Source organism: Tupaia chinensis, unplaced genomic scaffold (assembly GCF_000334495.1).
Source record: "Tupaia chinensis unplaced genomic scaffold, TupChi_1.0 Scaffold000609_1, whole genome shotgun sequence".
NCBI classification, from domain to species: domain Eukaryota; kingdom Metazoa; phylum Chordata; class Mammalia; order Scandentia; family Tupaiidae; genus Tupaia; species Tupaia belangeri.
Genome location: NW_006160128.1, coordinates 1,305,246 through 1,313,965, shown reverse-complemented (window position 1 = coordinate 1,313,965; position 8,720 = coordinate 1,305,246). Strand labels below are relative to the sequence as shown.

At 45.6% G+C, this 8,720-nt stretch overlaps 1 long non-coding RNA gene across 1 annotated transcript in view; it reads left to right on the top strand.

The window, feature by feature from the left end:
* Positions 1-346: 346 nt before the first annotated feature.
* LOC114009720 (uncharacterized) overlaps positions 347-8,720 on the top strand; it is a 24,655-nt gene continuing 16,281 nt past the window's right edge. Inside the window, exons 1-2 of the long non-coding RNA XR_003551105.1 lie at positions 347-438; positions 4,774-4,894. This is a non-coding gene — a long non-coding RNA (uncharacterized LOC114009720). The remainder of the gene's footprint in view (positions 439-4,773; positions 4,895-8,720) is intronic.

Below are 8,720 nucleotides of genomic sequence, written 5' to 3'. Positions count from 1 at the left end.
AGCTCCCAAAGCCATTCTCTATAATTAAACTCTTTTTTTAATTGTCGGGTTGAAACGTCATTTCGGGGACTTTCCAAGGGTGAGGGAGCCGAGAGGAGGAGCGAGCTCCTTAACCCTTTGCTGACCCGCAGTCCGCGCCGCGGTTGGTTGGGGTGGGGCGAGGGTCCGAGGGCCCGGGCCTGCCAGCACCCGCCCCGACGGGCTCAGCAGGTGCCAGGTGGTGGCGGAACGGCCTCCAGCCCCGACCCGGCAGGGAGGCGGGCCCGAGGCGTGCGTTGTCCTGCGCGCCTCCCCAGCTTTGCTGCCCGCCCCGCGTCCCCGCTCCTTCCTGCGCCCTGCTGCCCCTTCACCTGCCCTGCAGCTCCCGACCGGGAGGCGGGGGCCAGGTCCTCCCTTTTCGCTAGGAGCGAGTCCCCCTCGTGGAGAGGGGCGGGCCAGGTATTTTGGCTTAGGGGGTGGAGGGTTAGGTTTTGTGAAAGAGGAAAAGTGAAAGTCCTTGGAATGAAGGAAGCGCAGCAGACGTGTCCGCTGGCCAATCTGCACCCTGGGCACACCTGGGCGGCAGGTGAGCTGAGGTGTGCGGCGCTGGGCCCAGAACCCCCAGAAGGCTCGGCCTAGTCAGCTCCTCCCCAGAACCCTACGGTGTCGCACTTCCCCCCAGGCTTCAGGTCATTTGCAAAATCTCCCAAATTCTTCGGATTAGGCTTTGCCTTTCTCTCAGCCTCTTCTTCCTGAGACTTGAGACTTGCCTCAAGGTCTCTGGGTGAGAGAGGGGGGGAGGTCCCTGAGCGGGGTCCCTGGTTGGAGTTGCTTTGTAGAGTTGCTGGAATGCAGAGTCCTCGGGGTGGCCCCAGGCCTAGTGAATCAGCTGCCCTAGGGTCGGACCTGGAATCTGCGTTTTTCCTACATTTCCTGCTGGTGACTCAAACACTAAGGTTGGAAATCTGTCGCTCAGGAGGTTGACCTTAAGAATGTCTCTGCCATTTTATAGCTGTGTGACTTTTCAAGACCCTGGTGGAAGTCTTAGTTTCTTTATCTCTGAAATAGGGATAATTGTACCTGGCCAGTGGAGTGCTACTGTCATGCCTAGCTAAAACCCTGTTTGCCCAGCTATTCTTTGTAAACTAAGCCATTCTCGGGCCCCCTTATTATGCCACAAAACAAGATCCTGAGGGTATTCATCTTGCAAAAGGATGATTTGGTATACACTTCCATGAAATGGTCAACTAACAGCTTGCATGTTTGATCTGCATCTCTCTCTGGCCCCCACCCACAGCCCTGGACAAGGCAGGCCCTGAGGTCTGGAAAGGGAGAGGGGACATGGCCTGGAGCCTTGAGGAGAGCAAGGTAGCCCAGGGGACCAGCTACCAACTGAAAAAATTCTGATTATCATAACTATTCCTTTTTTTCTTTCTTTCTCTCTTTCTTTATTTTTTTTTCTTTTTGGAGAAGTTTTTGCTATAAGGTGTATGCACTCAGCAGAAAGACAGAGAGACAGAAAGCGAGAAATCACCACCACCACCCCCCCGGGGGAGGATGGTCACACCATAATCCCTTCTCCTCCATTCTCCTCAAGGGATCTTGGGCACACATGCACAAGCACCTGGCGTGAGTTTAAGCCACCGGGTCTGAGACTCAAACGGCGGTCGGCTACATGGGAATCCAGTGACATAGCCATTACACCACCTGCTGATCCTACTTTTTTCTTTTTTAGGGATTGTTTTGAGAGGTTTTTGCTATAGGGCATATACGCTTGCCAGAAAGACAGAGAGAGACAGAAACAGAAAGCGAGAAATCACCCCGCAGGTGGGATGGCCACGCTGCAATCCCTTCTCTTCCATTCTCCTCTCAGGATCTTGAGCACACATGTACACACACCCGGCATGAGCTTAAGCCACCAGGTCTGGGACCCGAACCACAGTTGACTACATGGGAGTCTAGCAGCATAGCCATTACAGCAATTGCTGGTCCCAAGAATTGTTTAATTTTTTTAAATAATCATTTTATTGAACTTTATTTATTTTAATTTAACCAGAGAAGAACAGAATGAGAGAGAGAGAAGAAAAGTGAGAAAACAAACTACCGGGTCCAGGACTCAAACCGTGGTCTAACACCATGAACCACCACACCACCTGCCAGCCCCAAGAATTATTTATTTATTTTTAAAATTTTATTTATTTATTTCTAATTTTTGCTATAGGGCACGTGCACTCACCAGAAAGAGAGAGAGAGGGGACCAGTTGGCGTAATGGCTATGTCGCTAGACTCCCATGTAGTCAACCACAGTTCGAGTCCTGGACCTGATGGCTTGAACTCACGTCAGGCACTTGTGCATGCATACCCACAATCCCAAGAGGAGAATGGAGGAGAGGGGATTGCAGTGTGGCCATTGCCCCTGGGGGGTGATTTCTCACTTTCTGTCTGTCTCTCTCTCTGTCTTTCTGGTGAGCACACATGCCCTATAGCAAAAACCTCTCCCCCAAAAAAGAAAAGAAAGAGCCAGGGAAAGTGAGAAAGCAAGTCTCTAGGTGTGAGACTCAAACTGCAATTGGCCATGTGGGAGTCCAGCCCCTCAACCACCATGCTGCCTGTCGGCCCCTCTTTTTTTTTTTTTATAATTGACAGAAGGCACATGTTTTCATAGGGTTGAGGGGGGGAGGCCCTCCATGGGGTATAGTCACACCACAGAATCCCTCCTCCTGCATTTTTCCCTCTATGTACACACCCCAGTGTATTTTTCAGTCTTCCAGGTCTGAGACTTAAACCACAGTCAGCATGTGGGATCTAGCTCCCTTAACTACTAGACTATGGGGCCAACCCTGTCACAAGTATTTCTGAAAGTCAAGTTCACTGGGGTCCCGTGGCTAGTCACTAAAAGCCAAACTCTTCTATCTCCTGAAGTCCTAATGCCCCATGGAGCACTTAGTGGGCACTGGTCAGCTGTCAGTATCTGCTTGAACCAGGCAGAGGGCAGTTTAGGGTCTACTGTGAACGCCCATCTGGAACCTTTGGATTACCCTCAGGAAGCATGCTGCCTCCTGCTAGGACTATGAGAATCTAAGCCCAGGCCTAATATGGTCCTGGAGCGGGTCTGGTCAGGCCTTGCTCTCTGTTTGAAGTGAGACATCTCAACTCTCATTCTTAGGTCAATTGTTTAACATTTTCCCTGCAGAGATGTTCTACTGTCAGTTAAATTCCCAGGCTAGCCCACAGCCACACCCCTCTACACTCTTGCATGGACCAGCCTGGAGCAAACGCCTTGTGTAGCATAATCCGACTATTCCAGCCTTGACTTTCTTTCTTTCTTTCTTTCTTTTTTTTTTTTTAAGTATTATTTTATTTAACTTCTTTATTTATTTATTTTAATTTGACCAGAGAGGGACAGAGCAAGGGAGAGAGAAAGTGAGAAAGCAAGCTGCCAGGTCCAGAACCCCAACCTCACTCGGCCATGTGGGAGCCCAGCACCTTTAACCACCACACCACCTGCTAACCCCTCCAGCCTTGACTTCCACTTTCCATCTCTACTTCTCCCATTCCCCCCACCTCACCCCCAGGGGACTCCCCCTGTGATCTAGTCAATTTTAGATGAAAGTGAACCTTCCTCCTGCCCCAGGGTCTTTGCATATGCAAACCATTCTGAATGAGTCCATTTCCATTTGGTCCAAGTAAATTCTAAATCATTCTTTTGAACCTAGCTCCACCCTCACTCCTCAGGGAAAACATTTTTTTTAGAATTTTTTATTTCATTTTATTCATCATCATTATTTGTTTTAATCTGACAGAGAGAGAGAGAAGGACAGTAAGAAACAGGGCACCAAGTCCAGGACTCGAACCATGGTTGGCCACGTGAGAGTCCAGTGCCTCAACCACCACATCACCTGCTGGCCCTGAGGGAAAGCATTCTTTTTTTTTTTTTTTGTAGAGTTTTTTTGCTGTAGGGCGCATGCGCTTGCCAGACAGACAGAGAAAGACAGAGAGACAGAAAACAAGAAATCACCCCCCAGGGGGGATGGCCACGCCACAATCCTTTCTCCTCTATTCTCCTCTCAGGATCTTGGGCATGCACTCACATGCGCCCGGCGTGAGTTTAAGCCACCAGGTCCGGGACTCGAACCACGATCGACTACGTGGGAGTCCAGCGACATAGCCATTACGCTATGTCCACCTCCCTCACCAAGATATCTGCCCTTCCCTTATGTTCTCATGTAATGTTGATTTGCCTTCAGTTATTTTAGTATGTGAATATACATTCATTCCTGTAGCTTTTTTAAAAAAAACAACTTTTTTAAAAGAGAGATATTTGTTATAGGGTACATGTGCTTGCCAGAGAAACAGAGAGGCAAAAAGCGAGAAATTACTCCCCGGGGGATATGGCCGTTCTCCATTTTCCTCTTGGGATTTCGGGCACACACACACACACACACACACACACACACACACACACACACACACGGGCCCAGCATGAGTTTTAAGCCGCCAGGTCCAGGAACGAACCATGGTCAACTATGTGGGAGTCCAGTGACATAACCATGATGTCATCTGCGTGTTCCTTTTAATGTTTTAAAGTACAGTAAAATTGACCTTTCTTTGGTGTATGGGTCTATGAATTTTAAGATATGAATAGATACATGTAACTACCACTAGAATCCGGAAACAACAGTTCCATCACCCCCAAAATACTCCCTCAAACCATCCTTTATTATCATATCCCCCCAGGCCTAATCCCTGTCAACCACCGATCTGTTCTCTCCCACTATAATTTGTCTTTTCCAGAATGTCATATAAATGGAACCATACATTATTTATGATTTCACACAGCATAATGCCTTTGAGATATCCATGTGGTGTCATATAGCGGCCCACTCTTCGTTATTGATGAAAAGTATTTCACTGCGTGAGTATACAGTTCGTTGTTTATTCACTCACCTGTTGAGGGACGTGGGATTACTTCCAGTTTGTAGCCGTTATGACGAGAGCTGCAATAGACATTCATCTACAGGTTTTTGTGTGGACGTAAGTTTTTATTCCTCTGTTGTGAATAACTAGGAGTGGGATTGTTGGATCATATGGTAAGTGTATTTTGTGTGTGTGTGTGTGTGTGTGTGTGTGTGTGTGTGTGTGTGTGTGTGTTTGGAGAGATTTTCGCTATAAGGCACGTGCGCTCGCCAGACAGACAGAGACATAGAGACAGAAAGCGAGAAATCACCCCCCAGGGGGAATGGCCAAGCCGCAATCCCTTCTCCTCTCGGGATCTTGGGCACGTACACACATGCGCCCGGCGTGAGTTTTAAGCCACCGGGTCCAGGACACGAACCGCGGTCGACTACGTGCAAGTCCAGCGACATAGCCATTACACTAACTGCTGGTTCCCTGATAAGTGTATGTTGAAATTTAAAAACTGCCAACCCACTTTCCAGAGTGGCTACACCATTTTGCCTTTCCAACAGCAATGTATAAGAGTTTCCAGTTGCTCCACATCTTCACCAGCACTGGAAATTGTTACTATTTTCAAACTTTAATCATTCTAATATAGTAAGTGTGTAGTAGTATCTCATTGTGGTTTGAATTTGCAATTCTAATGGCTAATGATGTTGAACATCTTTTCATGTGCTTATAGGCCATCTGTATATCCTCTTTGATGAGGGGACTAGTTAATCTTTTGCTTATTTTTTAGTTGGGTCATTTATTTTCTTACGGTTGAGTTTTGAGAGTTCTTTATATATAATGGATACAATTCCTTTGTCAGATATGTGATTTGCAAATATTTTCTCAAGTCTATATCTATCTCTTTTTTTAAAGTATTATTTATGTCTTCCATAAAACAGAGAGATAGAGACAAAGAGACAAAGAAACAGGTACCCTCAACAGGGTCCTCATACCTCAGTCCACCCCAAGTATCAGCTAGCCCAGATCACAGGCATGCTTTCACCCAGTATGCTCAGGGAAGCTCCAAGATACGAATTCAGGACCTTTCCCATCAGAGTGCAGTTGCATTACCATTGTGCCACCACCTGGTCCCTCTTTACATTTTCTGAACAGAGTATCTTTTATGAAGCAAAAATTTTTCATTTTAATAAAGTTTTCTTTTTCCATTTTATCTTTCGGGGTTCATACTTTTGGTGTCACAGTTAAGGAGGCTTTGCTAACCTGCACTTGCCAGACAGACAGAGAGAGACATAGAGACAGAAAGCGAGAAATCACCCCCCAGGGGGGATGGTCACGCCGCAATCCCTTCTCCTCCATTCTCCTCTCGGGATCTTGGGCACGCACGCACACGCGCCCGGCGTGAGTTTTAAGCCACCGGGTCCGGGACACGAACCGCGGTCGACTACGTGGGAATCCAGCGACATAGCCATTACGCTAACTGCTGGTTCCCAAAGCTTTGTATATTTTGATGGTCTCTTGTTAGGTACATAAATGTTCACACTTGTTTTATCTTTTCACTGTATGAAACATGTTATTTAAGTTTATTTACATGCATGACAGCACATGCATGTGCACTAAAGAGAGAAAGAGAAAAGCACCCTTGCCACACCACAGTTCCTGCCAGGATCTTGGATATGCTCATGTGCTCCCAGGGTGTTTTCAGACAGACCTGGGCATCTGAAACCAGAGGCAGTCATGTGGCTTCCAGCACTGTGATTCATTCTGCTACCAGCTGGACCACCAGGCTGGGCCTAAACATTTTATTAATTTATAATGCCCTTCTGTGGTTCTTATAACCTTTTATGATTTAAAGGTTTTTTTTCTGTAATATTAGTATAGCCACCTCTTTTCTCCTTTGTTTACTATTTGCATGGAGTATCTTTTTCTGTCCTTTCACTTTCAATCAATTGGTGGCTTTGAATCTAAAGTGAATCTGTTGTAGACATCATATACAGTTGGGTGCCCCATAACAATGTTTCAGTCGATGACAGACTGCAATAGTCCCATAAAATGATGATAGGCCATACGATGTGGCCTAGCCATGTAGTAGGCTATACTATCTAGATTTGTGTAAGCACACTTTACAATGTTCACACAGTGATCAAATTGCTTAACGATGTGTTTTTCAGAACATATCCCCCTCATTAAGCGAGGCATGACCATAGTTGGATCATGTTTTTTCATTCATTCTATCAATCTCTCTTATTTACATTTAAGGTAATTACCAATGAGGAAAGACTTAACTCTGTCGTTTTTGTATTTGTTTTCTAGATGCCTTACAGGTGTAGTGTTCCTCAGTTCCTGCATTACTATCTTCTTTGATGTTTAGTTGATTTTCTGTAGTAAATGTTTAAGTTCCGTTCTTGTTTTGTTTGGGTATGTATTCCACGGTTACAGCTATCTTCCTTGTGGCTGCCACGGGAATCACATGCAACAGCCTAGAGTTATAACACTCTAATTTGAATTTATAACAGCTTAACTTCAATAGCTCTTAGACTAATATTTTTTTTAATTAGTCTCTTAAATCACAAAGAAGGTGGGACAAGAAGTAGCACAGAGGTGACACAACTGGCCAGGTGAGAGAAGGATCCCAAGTAAATATCCTGGGACCTCCTGAGCACACCAACTGTACCTGGGTGCCTGTGTTCTGGACTGAAAGAAACTGAGGGTGGATATATCTCTCTTTCTTTCTCTCTCTCTTTCTGTCTCTCAAGAAATAAATAAACTTCTTTTAAAAACATCAGGTAGACTGGGACCAGCAGATGGCATAGCAGTTATGTTGCTGAACTCCCACATGGCAGACTGCAATTCGAGTTGCGGACCCAGTGGTTTGAAAATCACGCCAAGCGCATGTGTATGCGTGCCCAAGATCCCAGGAGGAGAATGAGGAGAAGGGATTGCAGTGTGGTCACCACCCTCTTCACCTTCCCCGTCCCTCTCTCCAGTGAGCACAAGCACCCTAAGGCAAAAACCTCTCAAAAAAAAAAAAAAAAATCAAATAGACAGGACCAGTAGATGGCATAGTGGTTGGGGTGCTGGATTCCCACATGGCCAAATATGGTTCGATTCCAGGACCTGGCGGCTTGCTTTCTCATTTCTCTCTCTCTCACTCTCTCTCTTTCTATCTCTCTGGTAAGCATGTGTGCCCTGCAGCACATTTTAAAAATAATAATAATACATAAAATTAAGTAAATCTTTAAAAATATCAAGTAGACAAGAAAAGTAGAGTTATAAACTATTGTCACAATACTATGGGCTTTGATAATTGCCCATGCATTTACCTGAATTGAGACCTTTATTTTTCATATGGCTTCAAGTTATGGTCTGGTGTCCTATATTTTACTTTATAGGACACTCATGAGCGTTGATTGCAGGATAGGTCTAATGGTAATGAATTCCTTCAGCTTTGTTTATTTGAGACTGTCTTGTTCACCCTCACTTTTGAAGGATAGTTTTGGTGGATGAAAGATTCCTATTTGACAAAAAATATTTTGAACATATTGGTCTACTGCCTCTGACCTTCAAAATGTTTTGTGAGAAAGCTGCTGATAATCTCACTAAGGATACGTTGTATCTCACACTGCTTTCAAGATTCTCTCTTGAGCCAGCCTTGTACAATGGTAAACAGTGCACTGGGAACCAGATCCCATAAGGCCAACCATGGTTCGAGTTCCAGCTCTGGTAGCTTGAAAAACACACTGGGCATGTGTGCATGTGTGCCTACAATCCTGATGGGATGCTAAAATGAAGGAAAGGGGATTGTGGCATGACCATTCCCCATTGTGAAAGAGAAA